Source organism: Macaca mulatta, chromosome 3 (genome assembly GCF_049350105.2).
Source record: "Macaca mulatta isolate MMU2019108-1 chromosome 3, T2T-MMU8v2.0, whole genome shotgun sequence".
NCBI lineage: Eukaryota > Metazoa > Chordata > Mammalia > Primates > Cercopithecidae > Macaca > Macaca mulatta.
In genome coordinates, this window is record NC_133408.1 from 91605226 (window position 1) to 91623515 (window position 18290).

Here is an 18290-nt window from a genome sequence, read left to right on the forward strand (position 1 = left end):
TTTACTTAAATAAAAAAATTTAGTTGTGAATGGTTTTCTGCTGGATTGAAAGTCTAGTGCTTTTAATAGCCCCTAAAAATGTGTTTATCTTTACCTCAGTGTCAAGAATTATGAAGGGTCTGGGAATTTACCCTACTTAGAAGCCAATAAGCTAGCCTGTTACTATGTTATCAATGTTAGTAGAAGACATAAGACTCCTGAGCCAGAGACAAAGGACTTATTACTCATGGCAAAAGAAGTAACCACAATTTCATGTTGGTTTGTATCTGTTGGTTCCCCATACCCACTCCCCAAAGTCCCATGAGAGTGACAGAGAGAGCCTATGGGGTGCCTGAATATGCCATGGGTTGCATTACAGTAGGGAAACACTGAAATTAGAGGATTCATTGCTTTTATTGTGAGTGGAAGCAAGCCTGTTCTTAGTCTGGGGTAAGATGTTGTCTTAGTCCATTTGTGTTCCTATAAATAAATACTTAAGGCTGGGTAATTTATTTTTAAAAAGTAGGTTTATCTGACTCACAGTTCTTCAGCCTGTACAAGAAGGCTGGTACCAGCATCTGCTTCTGGGGTGGGCCTCAGGAAGCTTCCGTTCATGGTGGGAGGTAAAGGGGAGCCAGCATGTGCAGAGATCATATGGTCAGAGAGGAAGCAAGTGGGGAGGCGGGTGCCATGCTCTTTTTAACAACCAGCTCACTCTTTTTAACAACCAGTTTGTGAGGGAAGTTCCACAGGAGCAAGAGCAAGAACTCACTCATTACCTTGAGAATGCCCCCAAGCCATTTATGAGAGATCTGCCCTCATGACCCCAAATACCTCCCACTAGGACCCACCTCCAGTATTGGGGATCAAATTTCAACATGAAGTTCGAAGGGGTAAACATCAAAACTACAGCAGATGCTGTTTCATTTCTCAAAATTTCCTGCTGTAAACACAACTCTGAGAAATGGCCTAGGTAAGGAGTGGTCAGACCCTTGTATTGTTGACATGCCCAGTAGGAGTGCATAGGGAGGCTTGGGGCCATGGTGGACTGCCTCTCCCAGCACCGAGTCCTTCCTTTGGCAACACTGAGCTCTTGAGGCCTTCTTGTCCTCTTCAACTACAATTTCATTCCTTTGCTCTCTACTAGAACCATCCTTGCACAGATTTCTTATAGCTGTTTCTCTTTATATTTGCAGATATCTCTCACTTTATTCCCAAAGTTCTTAGAAATGCTTTCTTCATGCCTCCCCCACAGTGCCAGCATGATACCTTTGTGATGTATTAACTTGGCTGGGCTGGACTATAGCCCCAGAATTCCCTTTCTAGTATGTTTGCAGTCAAGGCAGGCTACAAAGCATATTCTTTCATGGACGAGGAGGACAGAAGGGAGGAAGCAGTTGTTTTTCCATGTTGTCCCAGTTCTGCAATCAAACACTGATCTAGATACTGCTGTAAAGGGATTTTACAGATAGAAAAAACCTAATCAGTTGACTTTAAGTTCATCAGAAGGGAGATTATTCAAAGCAGACCTGTATCAATCAATTGGAAGCCCTTTAAAAGAGGACTTAGGTCTTTCCTGGGCTAGAGGCTGCACCCAGCTGCTGGCTCTGCAGGTGCCCTCCATTCCCCTTGGATCTTCCATCTTGACTGACTGCCTGGGGATAGCAGTTCCACCCTGTGCATATGGGATTCCAGCCTGCTGGTGGTTCATCCTTCCTGTCTACCTGCCCTATGGACTCTGGGCTTGCCAAACCCATTCCCACAACGTGCAAGCCAATTTAATGTTTCTAATGAACATGCATAATCAAAATACATACCCTATTGGATTTGCTTCTCTGATTGAATCCTGACCAATTCATGCTGAGACTTAATGGAAACTGTTTATTTGATGAGACTGAGACCTTCCTGTCAATCCAACAATATTCTCAGTCTTCATTCTGCATGACCCCTCGATTAACATCTTCTCTTTAAATCACTTTTCCCTTGGAATTGGAAGTACCCTTCAGACTATCTTCCTAGTGACTCCTCCTTCCCTCTCTGTCTCTCTCTCCTTGTATGCTTCCTCTTCTATTTCTTTACTTTTTTTTTTTTAGACAGAGTCTCACTCTGTTGCCCAGGCTGGAGTGCAGTGGCATGATCTTGGCTCACTGCAGCCTCTGTCTCTGCGTTCAAGCGATTCTCCTGCCTGAGCCTCCTGAGTAGCTGGGGCTACAGGTATGTGCCACCACGCCCTGCTAATTTTTGTACTTTTAGTAGAGAAGCAGTTTCACCATGTTGGTCAGGATGGTCTCCATCTCCTGAACTCATGAGCTGCCCACCTCGGCCTCCCAAAGTGCTGGGATTACAGGCATGAGTCACCGCGTCCAGTCTTATTTCTTTAATTTTGGTTATTTCCCCAAGAGTATTATTGCCATGTATTATATCTCTTTCTCTTCTCATACAAATGCTTCGCAATCCTCCTAGTGTATACTTTTCATTTTTACCATCTTAGAGTCTCTTAGTGTAGCTCTTTCCCAGCCCAGTTAATTAAAAGTGCCTCAAAATGGATACAAGGCCCAAGGCTGTTTGAATCTCATGTTCCTCGTACCCTGCCTTCATCATCAACATCATCACCACCATTAGTTCAGCCTTGATAGGCACTACATACTATTTAAGATGCTTTATGAACATTGTCTCCTTTAATCCTTACAACATTCTTATGAAGTAGACAGTATGATTCCCATTTTTCTCATGAGAAAACTGAGAATTGTGGAAAGACTATCTAACTTGCCTTAGGCCCCACAGCTAGTAGATGCCAAAGTTAGGATGTCTATACTTCACCCAAGCTCCAACCAACTGGCTACATTGCTTTTGTCAGAAGACATGAGCAGTAAGAACACAATCAGTGAAGGTCATTTAAATTCACAGGATCTAACCAAGCAAGGCAGAGCTGAACAAGTAGCTGCAGCTTAAAAGTTAACAGTAATCCTCAGGTGACTATTGAAACCACTGCAGCCATAGGTCTATCCTAGCTGGTATGATCACAGTTTCCCTTGCCCTTGATTCCTGATGCAGCTTTACAGAGTTTCTGGATACCTTTCTTTACCCTTAGACAAAGGACAGCCAAGTCTTTGCCTTGCTAAGCTGTTTGCTTCCAACGATGAACAACAGCCCTACTACCAAATCATACTGTTGCTTTGCTGATACTGTTTCACCGCTGCTGACCCCATGACTTTGACACTATTGAAACTCAATCACACTATGTCTGACAGGCACCATATCTGACACATCCAATAGGCCAGGGGATTTGATGATCGTTTCTGCTAATGTCAAGTCAGTGCAGTGCTATTGCAGAATCATGGTGCTTAAAACATCCTGCAATAGAGAGCAGTAAAATATTGTTACAAATAGAGGGAAAAAATTGCCTTCTTCCCAAACAAGAATTTTTGGTAACTGTTTTGTCTTGGCTAAAGCCTGTAGGTTCTTGGCATGGTGTTTATTTTATGGGCCAATCATCAAACCCTGATGTGGCTGTGAATAAAAATTATATAGAAATAAAGAACAAATTACAGATATGGCTATAAAAGCCTTGATTCCAAAAGAAATTTGCCACAATGGGAGAACATCTTGGCTGACTCTTCTCTTGGAAGAGTAGGAATAGGGTAATTACCTACTAACTATTGAAACTTTTGTCCTCTGCTTCTCTGAAGAAATTCTTCTTGATAAATTTACAGTCAGTCATCTCCTTTATGTTACATTGATGGCTTCAGTTTGTTTAAACACTTATTTAGTTGGTTATGAACTTATTATAGAGTTGGTTTGACAAGTTCACTGCATCAATGACCCCAGCCAGTAGAGTAACCACCACTCCTTTCTTTGTCAGTTTGATGCCAAGAAGAATCCCAAAGTGGCAGGGAAGTAGGCTCAGCTCCCAGTTTAATTGAACACTGACTTTGTCTACTGGTAGAACATTCCTTCCTATGGCAGAAATCTTGAGATTCTTAGAATAACACCAAACATTACTGAAGCCACTCTCATGACACATGCTTGTAAGGGATTGTCATCAGGCCATTCCATTGATCTATCAAGCCATCTGCTTCTGGGTGACTGGAGAGAGTAGCGAATGTCAAAGGCAAGAGTCCATTACCACATCTTTGCCAGCAAATAAGAACCTTAGAAGGTGGTAACATTTTGTGAGATACAATATCAAAGGACAAAGTATTTGTAGGTCTACAAATGAGAATGCTGGCAGAAGAATTCTGAGAAAGAAAGGCAAATGTGTATCTAGGATATGCATCTATTCCTGTGAGGATGAATCACTGCCCATTTCATGGAATGGGGCTTTGTTAGGGACTCAAAGTTGGCCTCTGCTGTTGGAACGCTGGGCAGTCAGTAGTGGCTGTAGCCAAATCAGTCCACCGATTTGTCCCTGTGGTCACTCTGTATGTCGGCTTATTGAACAAGCACCAATGTGGCCAAGAAAGGAGGCTGGCTGACAGCCACCTTTCCCACCTGTTTATTGAGAACCTTTGCCAATTAATAGCTGAGAACCAGGTGCCAAGAATGGATATTAATTTGCTGCCATAAAGATACCACATCCCAAACCTCAGCTGTGATTGCCATACCCACCTGATTAAGTCTGGGACAATCCATAATTATTCTCTAAGACCCATCTGGCTTTTGCACTGGCCAAAGAAAGACTGGTTAAATGGAGGTGTGATAGGAATAATTGGCGTCTCCCAAGACTCCGATGGTGGTCTTTATATTTGCAGTTCCTCTAGAGATGCCATTTTGCTTTGGGTTTATTATTTTGGGGTTTCCACTTGGTTCCTCTTATGGACATAATCCTCATTCTGCATGGTAGGGAGCTAATGTGAGTCTGCCAGCCACTTGAGCATATCGGTTCTCACTATAGTTTTGGGGAGAAAAAAAAAGGAATAAGAACTAGGTAAAAAGATATGCTTTTGCATGCAATGGATTACCAGTGTCTTATCCCTTTCCCTCTCCTCCCAAAGTTATCTGTGCATTCCTCAAATATGGGCAACCCAATCACAGAATCTCATTTTGAGAGGCTGTACCCTGGGGCCACTACTCTCCATATTAATTACTATGTAAGTCAAGATTCCAGCAGAAAACAGATAGTACATTCCAAATAAGGTAATTGGAGAGTGCAATAAAGGGACTTTTTACAAAGGTATGGGAAGACTTAATGGAAACCAAGAAGAGGTAGGGAAGCACATGGTATTAGCAAAGGTGGGGAGCATTAATTTGAACCCAAGGGGAAGGAACAGCTATTGGAACCCAGAAAGAGCTGTAACCTTCAGTGAGGATTATAACCACTGCTAACCTGTGGCCTAACAGGAAAGGAGCTTGATGGCAGAAGCTCTCTTTTGCTAGAATTAATACTCTGACCTCAATGTGCTACTAAAGTTCTACCAATGTAATCCATTGGCTCAACCCAATGGGAAGCCTGAGGCCCAGAACAGGAGGGCTCATGGTGCAGCCTGTATAGACCATCATCCCAGGAGAATGGACCTGGAGGGGCTAGTGGAGGTGCTCCAGTACATCATTCCCACCAAGAGGTCCACCCATCCTGAGCATTCTAATATAATCAACACATTGCCAGACCCCAGCACTCCCCATCCCCCTTATCCTGTTCTACTTTTCCACCATGACACTCCTCACCAGCAATACGCAATTTACCTATATTTATGTTATGATGTGTTCTCTATCTCTCTGCTAGAGAGTAACCCCTCCTGGCACAGGCATCGTCACCCGTTTTACTCTCAGACATATCCAAATTACCTAGAACAGTGCCTGGTACAAATGAGCTGTTGAATGAAAATATACATTTATAGATGAAAATAATGAATTGTGGATAACGGGAGAGACATAAGAGAATAACGCAAACCTAATTGCTGATTGCTAGTGATGAGTCTCTAATTTTCTAGATGCCTTAAGAGTTAGAAAAAGCCCAGGCATAGAGAGAGGAGAGGAAGAGGGAGGCATCAGGAGAGATTTCATTTATGTCAGCAAAGGAGAGAGAGACAGTGAGGACTTTGTTTGGTTTTTATGTCTAGTGAATCTCAAAAAAGTATCGTTGTATTACTTAACCTGAGGATTTTCTAAGGAAATCTGACCAACACTTGAAGTGGCTCACGGTCTAGTCAAGTTATCCTGAATACTCTCACCTCCACATTCTTCCCCTACCTACTTTGCTTAGTATTTCCTTCCTTCATTTAGCTCATAGTATTGCAGCGGAAGCATGGGGAAATGAATGGATCTGAGGTTAACTGGAAAGAGCCTTCACTCCTTTAGCTTCCTAGATCTCCTCCCGCTTCCCTAATGCATTTATGCCATTAAAAAAATAGCATCAGTTAAAAAATAACATCCATTCAAAAAAAAAAAAAAAAAAGGCCCAGGTGGGGCAAGCACCTTGGAGCAAGGTTGAGGGCATCTGCTGCTCTTGCCTGCTTGGCAGGCCTTTCTCCTTCATTTGGTGACAACACTACATTTTACCTGGGAGGTGTTTTGCACTGAATTGTACCTACAATATGTATACTGAAGCCCTAATCCTCAAGGGGCTATATTTGGAGATAGAGCCTTTAAAGAAGTAATTAGGGTAAAATGAGGTCATAAGGCTGGACCCCTAATCCAACATGATGAGTGTTCATGTAGGAAAAGGAAGAGCCCTAAGGATGTGCACACAGCAAGGAAAGACCATGTGAGGCCAACAAGAAGGTGGCTGTCTGCAAATCAAAAGAGAGACCTCAAGAGAAAATCAACCTCCCAACACTTTGATCTTGGGCTTTCAGCCTCTAGAACTGTGAGAAAGTAAATGTCTGTTGAGAAAACACATGCCTTTTGAGAAAATAAATATCCATTAATAAAACAAATGTCTGTTGTTTAGGCCATCTAGACTATGTGCTATCAGTGTGTGTTGTGATACCAGTCCTAGCAGACTAAAACAGGGACATTAAACTTTCCCCATTAATCATAGCATGAGAAAATCAAATATGCCACTCTCCAGCTGAGACATCTCCAAGCCAAGCCCACCACTCTACCCACCTAGACCAATTCTCTTTCTCTCTCTGTCCAGGGAATTTTAATTCCAGGAGAGATGGTGTAGCAGGTATTGCAATGGCACTGTCAAAAGTGACCATCCTCAAGTTCTTCCTCTTAAATCCACAGGAGATGTTCTTCTCCTGCACTTTAAAATTCTTTAAAAATTCTGGTTGGTAGCTTTTCCTCCAACTCAGTGAGCTCCCTGACTCCTGTGGTAATGTTTTCTTTCTTCCTTTTGTCTTTTTTCTTTCTTTCTTTCTTTCTTCCTTTTTTCTTTCTCCTTTCAGAGTCATTTAGAATACCAATAATAATTTACACGTGATTTTCAAGCAGGCTAAAACTGGAAAAGCATTCCTGCCAGAATCTAACTTCTCTCCAGGAATTAATTCCATTTTATACTTTCATTCAAACTCAGTTTCCATAGATAGAGCATGGTTTGAGTGACAGATCTTGGAAGATGAGCCAGTATGTAAAAAGGAATACAGGAGGGAAACACATCGATCTGAATTAACCTTCTGGTTAAGCTGCCAGTAACTGCTGTGGAACAAGACAGGAGTAGAGCTTTAGAGACCAAAATATAGTTTGGGACAGACCAGACCATATTCCAGGTAATATAGACTAAGGTTTTCACCAGTTCTTTGATAGAATTAGTATCAACACCCTGTGGATGGTCTTTAGGGAATGTTGAATACAATGGCATCTAAGTTAGCAGTATCATAACTGGTTATGATTTTCATTCCTGGTTATGATCCAATAATTCAAAATCCACCCAGATAATGTAAGATCTATATGTGTCCTATCTGACTACTGTTGTCAAAATTCTGGTGGAGAAAAACAGGCCGGCAGGATTGGCTATCCAAATGTAGTTTATTTCTGTCTCGGAGTGGTCCACCATTGGGGCTGGCTTCACAGGCAAGTGACCTATGCAGTCACCCAGGGCCAGCCTCAGAAGGGCCCCACACCTTGTCCAGTGCTGTGCCATAGCCATCCTGAAACTTCTAATTTTTTTTCTTTGAGTTTGCGTTTTGTAAATGAAGTCCTGTGGGGCAATAGAGCATGGGCAATGAGCAGAACAGACCTTTATCTTGTGCATGGTCCTGGTCCTCACCACCCCATTTACCTTTGAGAAGCACCATGAGTATGGAATCCTAGTTGGCCCACATGCATTGGAGTTCAGCAGGAGTCAAAGGGAGTTCAAGGTCAGTGTGTTATGTCTACAATTGAGTGAGTGGGGGGCCTGAGCAGTCCTGAAGGCTGTGCTTTCTGTTCCAGCCAGAGCTTTCTTCACATGCAGAAAGGAGGTAGTGGTATCCTGAAAAACATGAATGACCAAGGAATCCTGCCATAGCCTTTCTTATTTTTGTTAGCTCCCTGTAGTTGCCAACCATGTACTGAAAATGATGGCAAAGAAGGAAAGGGAAAGGTAGGCCATTTGATATCTTTCCTTTAAGTCCTTCCTTCCTCATCAGTAAGCCAAAGGCAGAGTGTATTGGTAGAAGGTGTGCACATAAAGAAGTGATATAAAGAGTGAGGGTTTTGTTTTCGTTTTTGTTCAGCATTTTCACTCTTTTGGAGAGAATAAACATTCATGAATATATGAAATATGAAATAGGAATTGTGTGGCTTTGGTGATTCCATATAAGAGTTAAGTGCTCTTATATTTGCATTTAAACCTTATAATTGCATTTTAAATTATATTGCACAATACTAATGTGAATGAGAAAATTCAAGCTAATAATTTAAGAGTTTAATTTTTCTTTCCTTAGAATAATATTAAACAGATAACAAACATCATAAAAAAAAAGAATAATATTAAACAAACAGATAACAAACATCATGACAAGGCCAGAGAGAAACCGCAGAAGAAAGAGAAATGAGATCTGTATTTTAGTTAGTACCCTGGATGGGAATTTTTCCTGTTATTTGAACAAGGGCTCCCACATTTTCATCTGGCACTGAGCCCTGCAAATTATGAAGCCAGCCCTTCCCACAAGTGCATGAAGCATCAGTTCATGTGGCTTTGGGACATTTTGGTTGCAGTGTGATGGGGGCAGAAGTGGACATTGAGAAGGACTTGTATGGACATCATGAAGTGAGACACAGGGCATTAAAAAACAGTCTGGAAGGAAGGTGGTGGCTGTAGTGTTTTCTTTAGCAGCTCACTTTGTGCAGCCTGCAAGGAACAACAGAGACAGCATCCTTAAACAAGGGATGCTTTGTGTAAAGAGGCAGGTTCCTCCCTTTAAACTGCTCAGATAAGAGCAATTTCAAGCTGAGAATTGATGTTATAGAAAGGCTCTTTTCTCTTATAATCACTGATAACCTTCTGTCTATTTACTTGAGTTCAATACTGGGATATATTTGTGCAGAAAAGCTGAGAGCTTGCTCTCAGAAAACCCAGGGAACAGTGTAATAGATCAATTGATTTGTCAAGCACAGGCAGACAGAAACAATTTCCTTGGCTAGACTTAGTTAATGCAGATGGCTGGTTCCTTTACCTTATAATACACCTCACACTGGCCATGGATCATGGTCCCAGGAGGATGTCACTATTTCCCTGGAAGGCTCTAGACTCTTTTTCTAGGTATTTTGAAAGAAGAAATAAAACAGCACAGCAAGAGCCTGAGGAAGCCATTAGTGGGAGGTGGGTGTATCTGGGAGAACAGTTAGGTTAGTAACATGCCTGCTGGTAGTCATGTTAAAACCAGTCCTGCCTCCATTTTCTGTGTCCAGTCACCAATAGTGCGCATGAAGCTCCTGGGGGGAAGGAAGACAAAGAACTTGCCAACCGAATGCTAAGTTTTGATACCTGGAATATCAGCTCCAAGTTTCTGTCTGATCGACAGCAATGGCAAGCTGTCCGGAAGCATAAGATGATGCTAAGCACTGTAGCTTAAGAACTTAACCAGGCTACAGGCTGATGACCCTACTCCACACTTCTTCTCCCCTGCACCCACTCTATGCCTTATCTTAATACTTTGAAGGCAGGGAAGAGAAGAGGAAAGACAGTTGGCACCCACCACTCCCCTGGCCAGTATACAAATATTCATTGCACTCTTCACATTAAAATGCTCCAACCATGGCTAGACCTATACAAGAGAGATGGCTCGAGTGCTAGACTAAAGGCATTTCATTGGTAACTTCTCTGTTTTTGGAACACTCTGACAACCCTAAAGTAGCTTTTAATTCCCTGCTGACACCATAGCATTCTTCCCTTCCCTTCCCTTCATGCCTTTATTGATGCTGTTCCTTCTGTTGGGATGCCTTCCCTACTTCTTCACTGGCTGGTATTCATTGATCCCATTTCCTCTTCTTCTGGGCTACACAGGAAAGGCTACATTTCCCAGCCTCCTTTGCTATTGGTGTAGCCATGTAACTGAGTTCTAGCCCATAGGATGTGAGCAGAAGTGACGCAGGCCACTTCTAGGCTTGACCTATAAGAACCTCCTACACAAGATCTTCCAACCTCCTACACAAGATCTTCTTTACCTTCTACAGACTACAGCAGAGGACCACACCAACTCGGAGAGTCATGGAATAAGGGTGGTGGGGCCATAGGAAGGCAGTGGTCCAGGTTCTTTAATCACCACTTGGGAGAGCAACACCTGCTGATGATTAGGACTACCTATTTGGGACTCTACCCCAGGGAAAAATAAACTTTTATTATGTGTAGGAGTTATCTGTTTCAGCAGCCAGTGTTCCTATAACTAGCAGAACTGACTTTTAATAATATTGCCCCTCTTTCTAGGGATCATGACACAACTGTAACCCAGGTGTTTACTACTCAGAGTCCTCTTGCCAGCTGGAGGCTCCCTGTTCCTTGATATTTAATTTTAAAGGCTGGAATTCCCTTATACTCAGGGGACCTTTCAGAGCTCTCCCTCTCCCACCTCCATCCCCACTAATATCCCCTGGGGGGCTTCTGAAAGACATTTCTCCTAGTCTTATCTTGCTCTGATATCACACGAGTTAGAAAGGGTATGATAGGATTCTTGGTTGTTAGAGCAACATTGCCTTTTTTCTGTGTTGGAAGCAAGTCTTAGTTTGAATGGAAAGTGTGGTTTGTTGGGGCCATCAGTGACTTGCTTATTCACTGGTAGACCAAATGCATTCTCTTTGTACTTGTTACCAGGGCAGCTCTGAAGAAATAACTGGGAAAGTTTTTTGGTTTTTTTGTTTTTTTTTCTTTTTTCTTACTGTTTTTCCTTAGTCCCTTAATTTACAAGCACAGCTGCTTAAAGAAACTGAATGGCCTGAGATGGCGCCAGAGCTTCTTGACCCCTGATCAGACACCAGAGGGAACTAACACCCCCAAACTGGCACAAACAGGAATAGATGACCCCTAGTTGCCTTTGGGTCATGAACATATCATAATAATGTTAAAATTCCCTCCCCTAAAAGAAAATCTCTACCATTTTGTGTACATGTGATGTATGAAGACATTTTTATACGTTGAGTTTGTGTGTCTGGAGTCCCACCCTCCACATGCTAACATGCCTCTCCCTCCCTGTCCCCAGTCCTTCACAACCCCACGCCTCCTGTTGTTTAGGGAGAAGGTGCTTTTATAGCAAGAGCTCACATTCTTCATTCTCTGGCCAGTGAATGAAACCTGACTGCCTTTTCCAGTTGGATAGTCTTTCTTTGAGACCGACATCAACTTGGGAAAGAACTCAGTTTGTCAGTGGCATACTCACTTTGAGTCTTGCTGAACCTCCACACTCCACAGAACCACTGTGTCCAGCATCGGTGGGTTCTTGGTCTCGCTGATTTCAAGAATGAAGCCGCGGACCCTCGTGGTGAGTGTTACAGTTCTTAAAGATGGTGTGTCCGGAGTTTATTTCTTCTGATGTTCGGACGTGTCCAGAGTTTTTTCCTTTTGGTGGGTTCATGGCCTCGCTGACTTTAGGAATGAAGCTGCAGACCTTCACGGTGAGTGTAACAGTTCATAAAGGCGGCGCATCTGGAGTTGTTCGTTCCTCCCGGTGGGTTCATGGTCTCTATGGGCTTCAGGAGTGAAGCTGCAGACCTTCGTGGTGAGTGTTACAGTTCATAAAGGCGGCGCGTCTGGAGTTTTTCATTCCTCCTGGTGGGTTCGTGGTCTTGCTGACTTCAGGAGTGAAGCTGCAGACCTTCACGGTGAGTGTTACAGCTCTTAAAGGCGGCGCGTCTGGAGTTGTTTGTTCCTCCCGGTGGGTTCGTGGTCTCACTGACTTCAGGAGTGAAGCTGCAGACCTTTGCGGTGAGTGTTACAGCTCTTAAAGGTGGCGCGTCTGGAGTTGTTTGTTCCTCCCGGTGGGTTCGTGGTCTTGCTGACTTCAGGAGTGAAGCTGCAGACCTTCGTGGTGAGTGTTACAGCTCTTAAAGGCGGCGCATCTGGAGTTGTTTGTTCCTCCCGGTGGGTTCGTGGTCTCACTGACTTCAGGAGTGAAGCTGCAGACCTTTGCGGTGAGTGTTACAGCTCTTAAAGGCGGCGCGTCTGGAGCTGTTTGCTCCTGCCGGGTGGGTTCGTGGTCTCACTGACTTCAGGAGTGAAGCTGCAGACCTTGACGGTGAGTGTTACAGCTCTTAAAGGCAGCACATCCAGAGCTGTTTGTTCCTCCTGGTGGGTCTGTGGTCTCTATGGCTTCAGGAGTGAAGCTGCAGACCTTCACGGTGAGTGTTACAGCTCAAAAAGGCAGTGCAGACCAAAAAGAGTGAGGAGGAGCAAGATTTATTGCAAAGAGCAAAAGAACAAAGCTTCCACAGGGTGGAAGGGGACCTGAGTGGGTTGCCTCTGCTGGCTGGGGTAGCCTGCTTTTTTCCCTTATCTGACCCCACTCACATCCTGCGGATTGGTCCATTTTACAGAGAGCTGATTGGTCAATTTTACAGAGTGCTGATTGGTCCGTTTACAAACCTTTAGCTAGACACAGAGTGCTGATTGGTGCGTTTACAATCCTTTAGCTAGACAGAAAAGTTCACCAAGTCCCCACCCGACCCAGAAGCCCAGCTGACTTCACCTCTCAATCCCCCCTCTAAACAGGACACCCCAACTGCTGTTGGGAATTTGGCCAATGACCACTCTAGCTACTTCCTGCCAGATAGAGGGAAGGAAGGGGTTCTGCAGTTGTAGTGTCCTCCAGAGGGGGACTCTTTAGGCCAGTGGAAGGGCCAGCAGGTCAGTCCAGGGGTCCTCAGTAGAAGTTGTTAGTTGAACTCATTTGGGGTTCCATTTGTAAGACCATCTGTAGCTTCATGCCTCGATTTTAGTGGAAACAAACTTGACAAGCAGGTTAAAAATATAGGGTCCAAAGGCAAGTAACAGCAAGATGGCTGCCATGGGACCTAGAAAGGGGAGAAGCCATATTGCCCAACTCCAGAGGTTGGTATAAGAGTTTGAAAGGCATTGTCTGATTTCAGAAGCATTTTTCTGTAAATGCTGGGTGGCTTCTCTTACTATCCCTGACTGTTTTCAGCAGTGAGGAGGTCTAGGTCTCGGTGGTTTTGGAGAGTCACTGCTGCCAAAGAGTCTATTTGGGATTGTACAGTAAGGATAGATTTCATTATTTCTTGTAAACTGTCTGAGAAATCCTTTGAGAGTGTGTGGTAGTAGGATAATGAAGTAGATAAACTGGCTATTCCGGTTCCTGTGGCACTAGCCATTCCTAACCCTATAAGTAGGGGTATTACTTGTATGGCTCTGCACTGAGGGACTTGAGCTTTGAGGGGTACTGATAAGGTCTGATTTCCTGGGGCAATGTTAATGCTGGGACTTGGAAAGACTAAGGTGCAGGTGCCTGTCCAGTTAGTGAGGAGGCAGATCTAGGTCAATGTTCTACATAAGAAGAATATACCTTGGCTGGGTAGACAGAACTGGTTGTGTATGTTAAAAAGGTGTGTGAATTTGTTGTTTTAATTTTTCTATACTCTTAGAGCACTTGCTAAGGTAGCTCCAGTGAGCGGCTGGAAAGGGGTGTTGTAGGGACTGCTGCATTTCTTTACTAAGCCTTGAGCTTTTAAATGTTTAACAATATCCTGTAAACCTTTATGAGCTTCAGGCCTTAAGGGATATTGCCTTTGATAAGGAAAAGTGGTGGGGTCTTTTAGCCTGATTTGGACTGGGCGGGCATTTTTTGCCCTGCCAAATTGTCTTCCAATGCCTAGACTTTAGGGTTGATTTCCTCCTCAAGTAGGGGACAACAGATGGGTAACTTGTTCCCCCTATTCATGTAGATAATAGCTCCAGCTTTGACTAATATATCTCTCCTAAATAAGGGTGTGGGACTTTCAGGCATAACAAGAAAGGCATGTGAAAAGAGCAAAGTCTCCCAATTACGACTGAGGAGGTGGGAGAAATACCTGGTTACAGGCTGTCTCAGGATTCCTCAGATGGTAACGGACCTTGACGACAGTCATCCAGGACAGGAGATTAATACTGAGAAGGCGGTGCCAGTGTCCAGAAGGAAGTCAATTTCCTGTCCCTCAATGATTAAACATACCCGGGCTCAGTGAGGGTGATGACATGAGCTGTCGCTTGCCCCAGGTATCATCAATCCTGTTGTTGGATCATCTGATTGGGGGCTTCTGACCCAGAGAACCTTTGTTCTCTGGGGCAGAGCACCTTCCAATGATTGCCTCAGCATAGCGGACATAGACGAGGGGGTGGCTTGTTTCCGTTGGACAATCTTTTTTAAAGTGTCCTCGTAAACCACACTGATAACAAGCCCTACTGGGTGTTTGGCCTGCTCCATTTTCTGTCCTTTCTGTACCACCAAGGTTTGTTTGTCTGAGGGCCATGACTAAGGCTGTGGCCTTTCTCTGATCTCACTTTTCCTTTTGGACCTGTTCCTCTTGGTCCCTATTATAGAACACTGAGATTGCCAGGTTTAATAACGCCTCCAGATTTTGTTCAGGGCCCAGGGCTTGCTTTTGGAGCTTTCTCCTGATATCTGTGGCTGATTGGGTAACAAACTTATCTTTTAGAATCAATTGACCCTCGAGTGATTCAGGTGACAGGGGAGTATATTTTCTTAAGGCCTCCCATAGCCACTTGAGGAAGACAGAAGGATTTTCTTCCTTTCCCTGAGTTATGGTGGACATCACTGAATAATTCATGGGCTTTTTCCTAATTCTCCTTAGTCATTTTAGAAAACAGGGTCAACAGATGTTTGCGACTCCAGTCCCCATGATCTGAGTCAAGGTCTGAGTGGGGATCCCTACTGGGGACGGCTTGCTGACCGACAGGGAATTTGTCCCTTTCTTCGGCTGTCATTCTATCATTTACTTGGCTAAGATACCAGGTATCTCCAAACTCTCGGGCTGCAGCTAAAGCTGCGTTCTTTTAATTAAAGGCTAGGGTTTGATTTAACAATAGTATGACATCTCTCCAAGTGAGATCAAAGGTTTGCCCTAGACCCTGTAGGACATCCATGTACCTATCAGAATTATCTGAATATTTCCCCAGGTCTGCCTTGATCTGCTTTAAATCAAAGAAGGAGAAGGGGACACGTACCCGAGTTGGGCCAAATTCCCCTCCCCCTACAGCTTGAAGGGGACATAACCGATAACCCAGGGGGGTTTGTGGTCCTTTGGAGATTTCCTTGCTTATTTCCTTCTGGGCAGGGGAGATTAGAAGAGGCTTATCATTAATAGGAAGGCGAGCTGCAGGGAGGCTAGGCTATGGGGGTAAGCTGAAAGGTCCTCCTGTGGGATGGAAATTACAAGCTTTGCATAGTTGTGTATTCTCCTTCAATGAAAAGAAAGCTTGAACATAAGGTATTTCACTCCACTTGCTTTTCCTCTTACAGAAAAGGTCAAGCTGCAGGATAGCATTGTAATTTACACTTCCATCAGGTGGCCATATTTCCCCATCAGAGAGAGAATATTGGGGCCAGGCCATAGTGCAAAAAAAAATGAGCCACTTCTTTTTAAGGGTTTGCAGGTCAAATTGGTCCCAATGGCTTAGGATGCATTTCAAGGGTGAGCCTGTTGATGCCTGAGTATTTCCCATCTGAAAGACAAAACCACCCATGGTTTTGGTTTGTTTTGTTTCTTCCCCTGCCCAATAACCTGCAATGGTCCCTGGACCCTGCTGATCGGAATAGTCATCCTCACCAACACAGCAGCAGAAACACTAATTTTCCTCCCAGACTGCAAGGAGAACCAAGGAAGATCAGATTTAGTGGCCCTTACAGACGCATTCTCAAAAACCTGCACCCTCGCCTGTCCTCCTAGACCACAAAGAGGACTGAGAAAAATCAGATTTAGTGGCCTTTACCAACGCATTCTCAAGAAACTGTTAGAGTCCTAAGTATTCTCCTGTTAGTATTGGGACTTTACCTGTGTCCTATAAAGATGTGAAGCCCCAAAAATGAAGTGGAGGGCCACACCCTGAGGGAGGGAAGGGATCTCCTGAGTTAGAAGAGTGACACCTTTTGTCCTCGCTTATATGAATAGGAAGGATACAATTTCTGAGGCTCCCCATATCGTAGCTTCAGGAATAGCTTTTGTTAGGCCTGCTTGTCTGAGGAGGGATCCTAAAATTCCAGAGAGTTCCCCCTACAGTGGGGCTTTGGGCAAAAATTGTGTCTTTCTGATTGGTGAGCCCAGGTGCCAAAAGAAGGGAATAGAGTCCTGGAGTATATACTAGAAATCATTCTTACAGGAGAAACTAGAAAAGCACCAGAGACAGGGAGTGGTTTTTAGAAGCAGGACTAGCCTCGGAGAAGAGAGGCAAGAGAAAGTTTGTCTGACAGGCATTAGGACCCAGGAGGCAAGGGTCAGGGTAGATAGAATAGATGGACGAGTCTTACTTGGGCGACATGACTTTCAGAGTTCCACTCATGGTGACATGGTCAATGAACTTGTTATCGGGACCCCAGAGCTGAATGGCTTTCCAATCTGTCAACCTTGGCTCAGCCCAGAAGTACAGGAAAAGCAGAAGCTGGTTCCAGGCAAACCAACACTCCCAACTCCGAAGAGTCGGGGTTGTTAGAGAGCCCTTTCCCAGAAAGCCTGACACCTGTGTCCTTAGTCTAGCAGCCATGCTAGTCACTTTTAACTGGCTGACAGGTGCCCAATATTTAGCCCCCTGCATTCTAAGGAAAAATAGGGCAGAATAGCAAGCGAAAGGGGTCCGATGGTACTCACTGCTTGGCAATAGGCAATAGTCTCACTGCTTGGGGATAGGCGATGGTCCCATCTTGGGTCGCCAAAATGTGTCTGGAATTGGTGGGTTCTTGGTCTCGCTGACTTCAAGAATGAAGCCGCAGACCCTTGTGGTGAGTTCTTAAAGATGGTGTGTCTGGAGTTTGTTCCTTCTGATGTTCGGATGTGTCCAGAGTATTTTCCTTTAGGTGCGTTTGTGGTCTTACTGACTTTAGGAATGAAGCCGCAGACCTTCGGGTGAGTGTTACGGTTCATAAAGGCGGTGTGTCCAGAGTTGTTCGTTCCTCCTGGTGGGTTCGTGGTCTCGCTGACTTCAGGAGTGAAGCTGCAGACCTTCGCGATGAGTGTTACAGCTCATAAAGGTGGTATGGACCCAAGAGTGAGCAGCAGCAAGATTTATTGTGAAAAGCAAAAGAACAAAGCTTCCACAGCCTGGAAGGGGACCCAAGTGGGTTGCTGCTGCTAGCTAGGGTGGTCTGCTTTCATTCCCTTATCTGGCCCCACCTACATCCTGCCGATTGGTCCATTTTACAGACTACTTACTGATTGATCTGTTTTACAGAGTGCTGATTGGTACATTTACAATCCTTTAGCTAGACAGAAAAGTTCTCCAAGTCCCCACCTGACCCAGAAGCCCAGCCGGCTTCACCTCTCACCACCAGCATCCATCCTCTGCTGCTGGGGCATTGCAAATGCTCTATGGGAATGGGCAGCAAGGAGCAACTGACATGCATATTACGCTGCCTCCATGCTCCTGCGCGTGCGCTGCTGCCCCATGGACTTCACTTACAGAACAGAGCTCAGTAATAATTCTAAGAGTGCATGAGCACAGCACTGAATCTTAAGTGGAGCTCTTTCAGCTTGGGGCCCTATGGAACCTCACAGGCTATGGGCCCGTGAAGCTGGCCTTGAAGAAGGACACTTCTCCTCCCACTCCTCTCTCCAGCAGGCAGAGCCTCTGAATGGGATCTGGGATAAAAGGACAGACCAGGAAGGAATTGATGAGGACTGTGTAAGATGTAAAATCTTCTTCTGACTCTTCCACTGAAATTGCCAGTCATGCTTGTGAGGTGGATTTTCCTCTGGGAGTGTAATTAAGTGCTGAGTCATGCTTCAGGCCT

At 44.4% G+C, this 18290-nt stretch overlaps 1 long non-coding RNA gene across 1 annotated transcript in view; it reads right to left on the minus strand.

The window, feature by feature from the left end:
• The window catches only part of LOC114676935 (uncharacterized), a 74265-nt gene that overhangs the window by 41080 nt on the left and 14895 nt on the right, over nt 1-18290 (minus strand). Inside the window, exon 4 of the long non-coding RNA XR_013415403.1 lies at nt 11718-18288. This is a non-coding gene — a long non-coding RNA (uncharacterized LOC114676935). The remainder of the gene's footprint in view (nt 1-11717; nt 18289-18290) is intronic.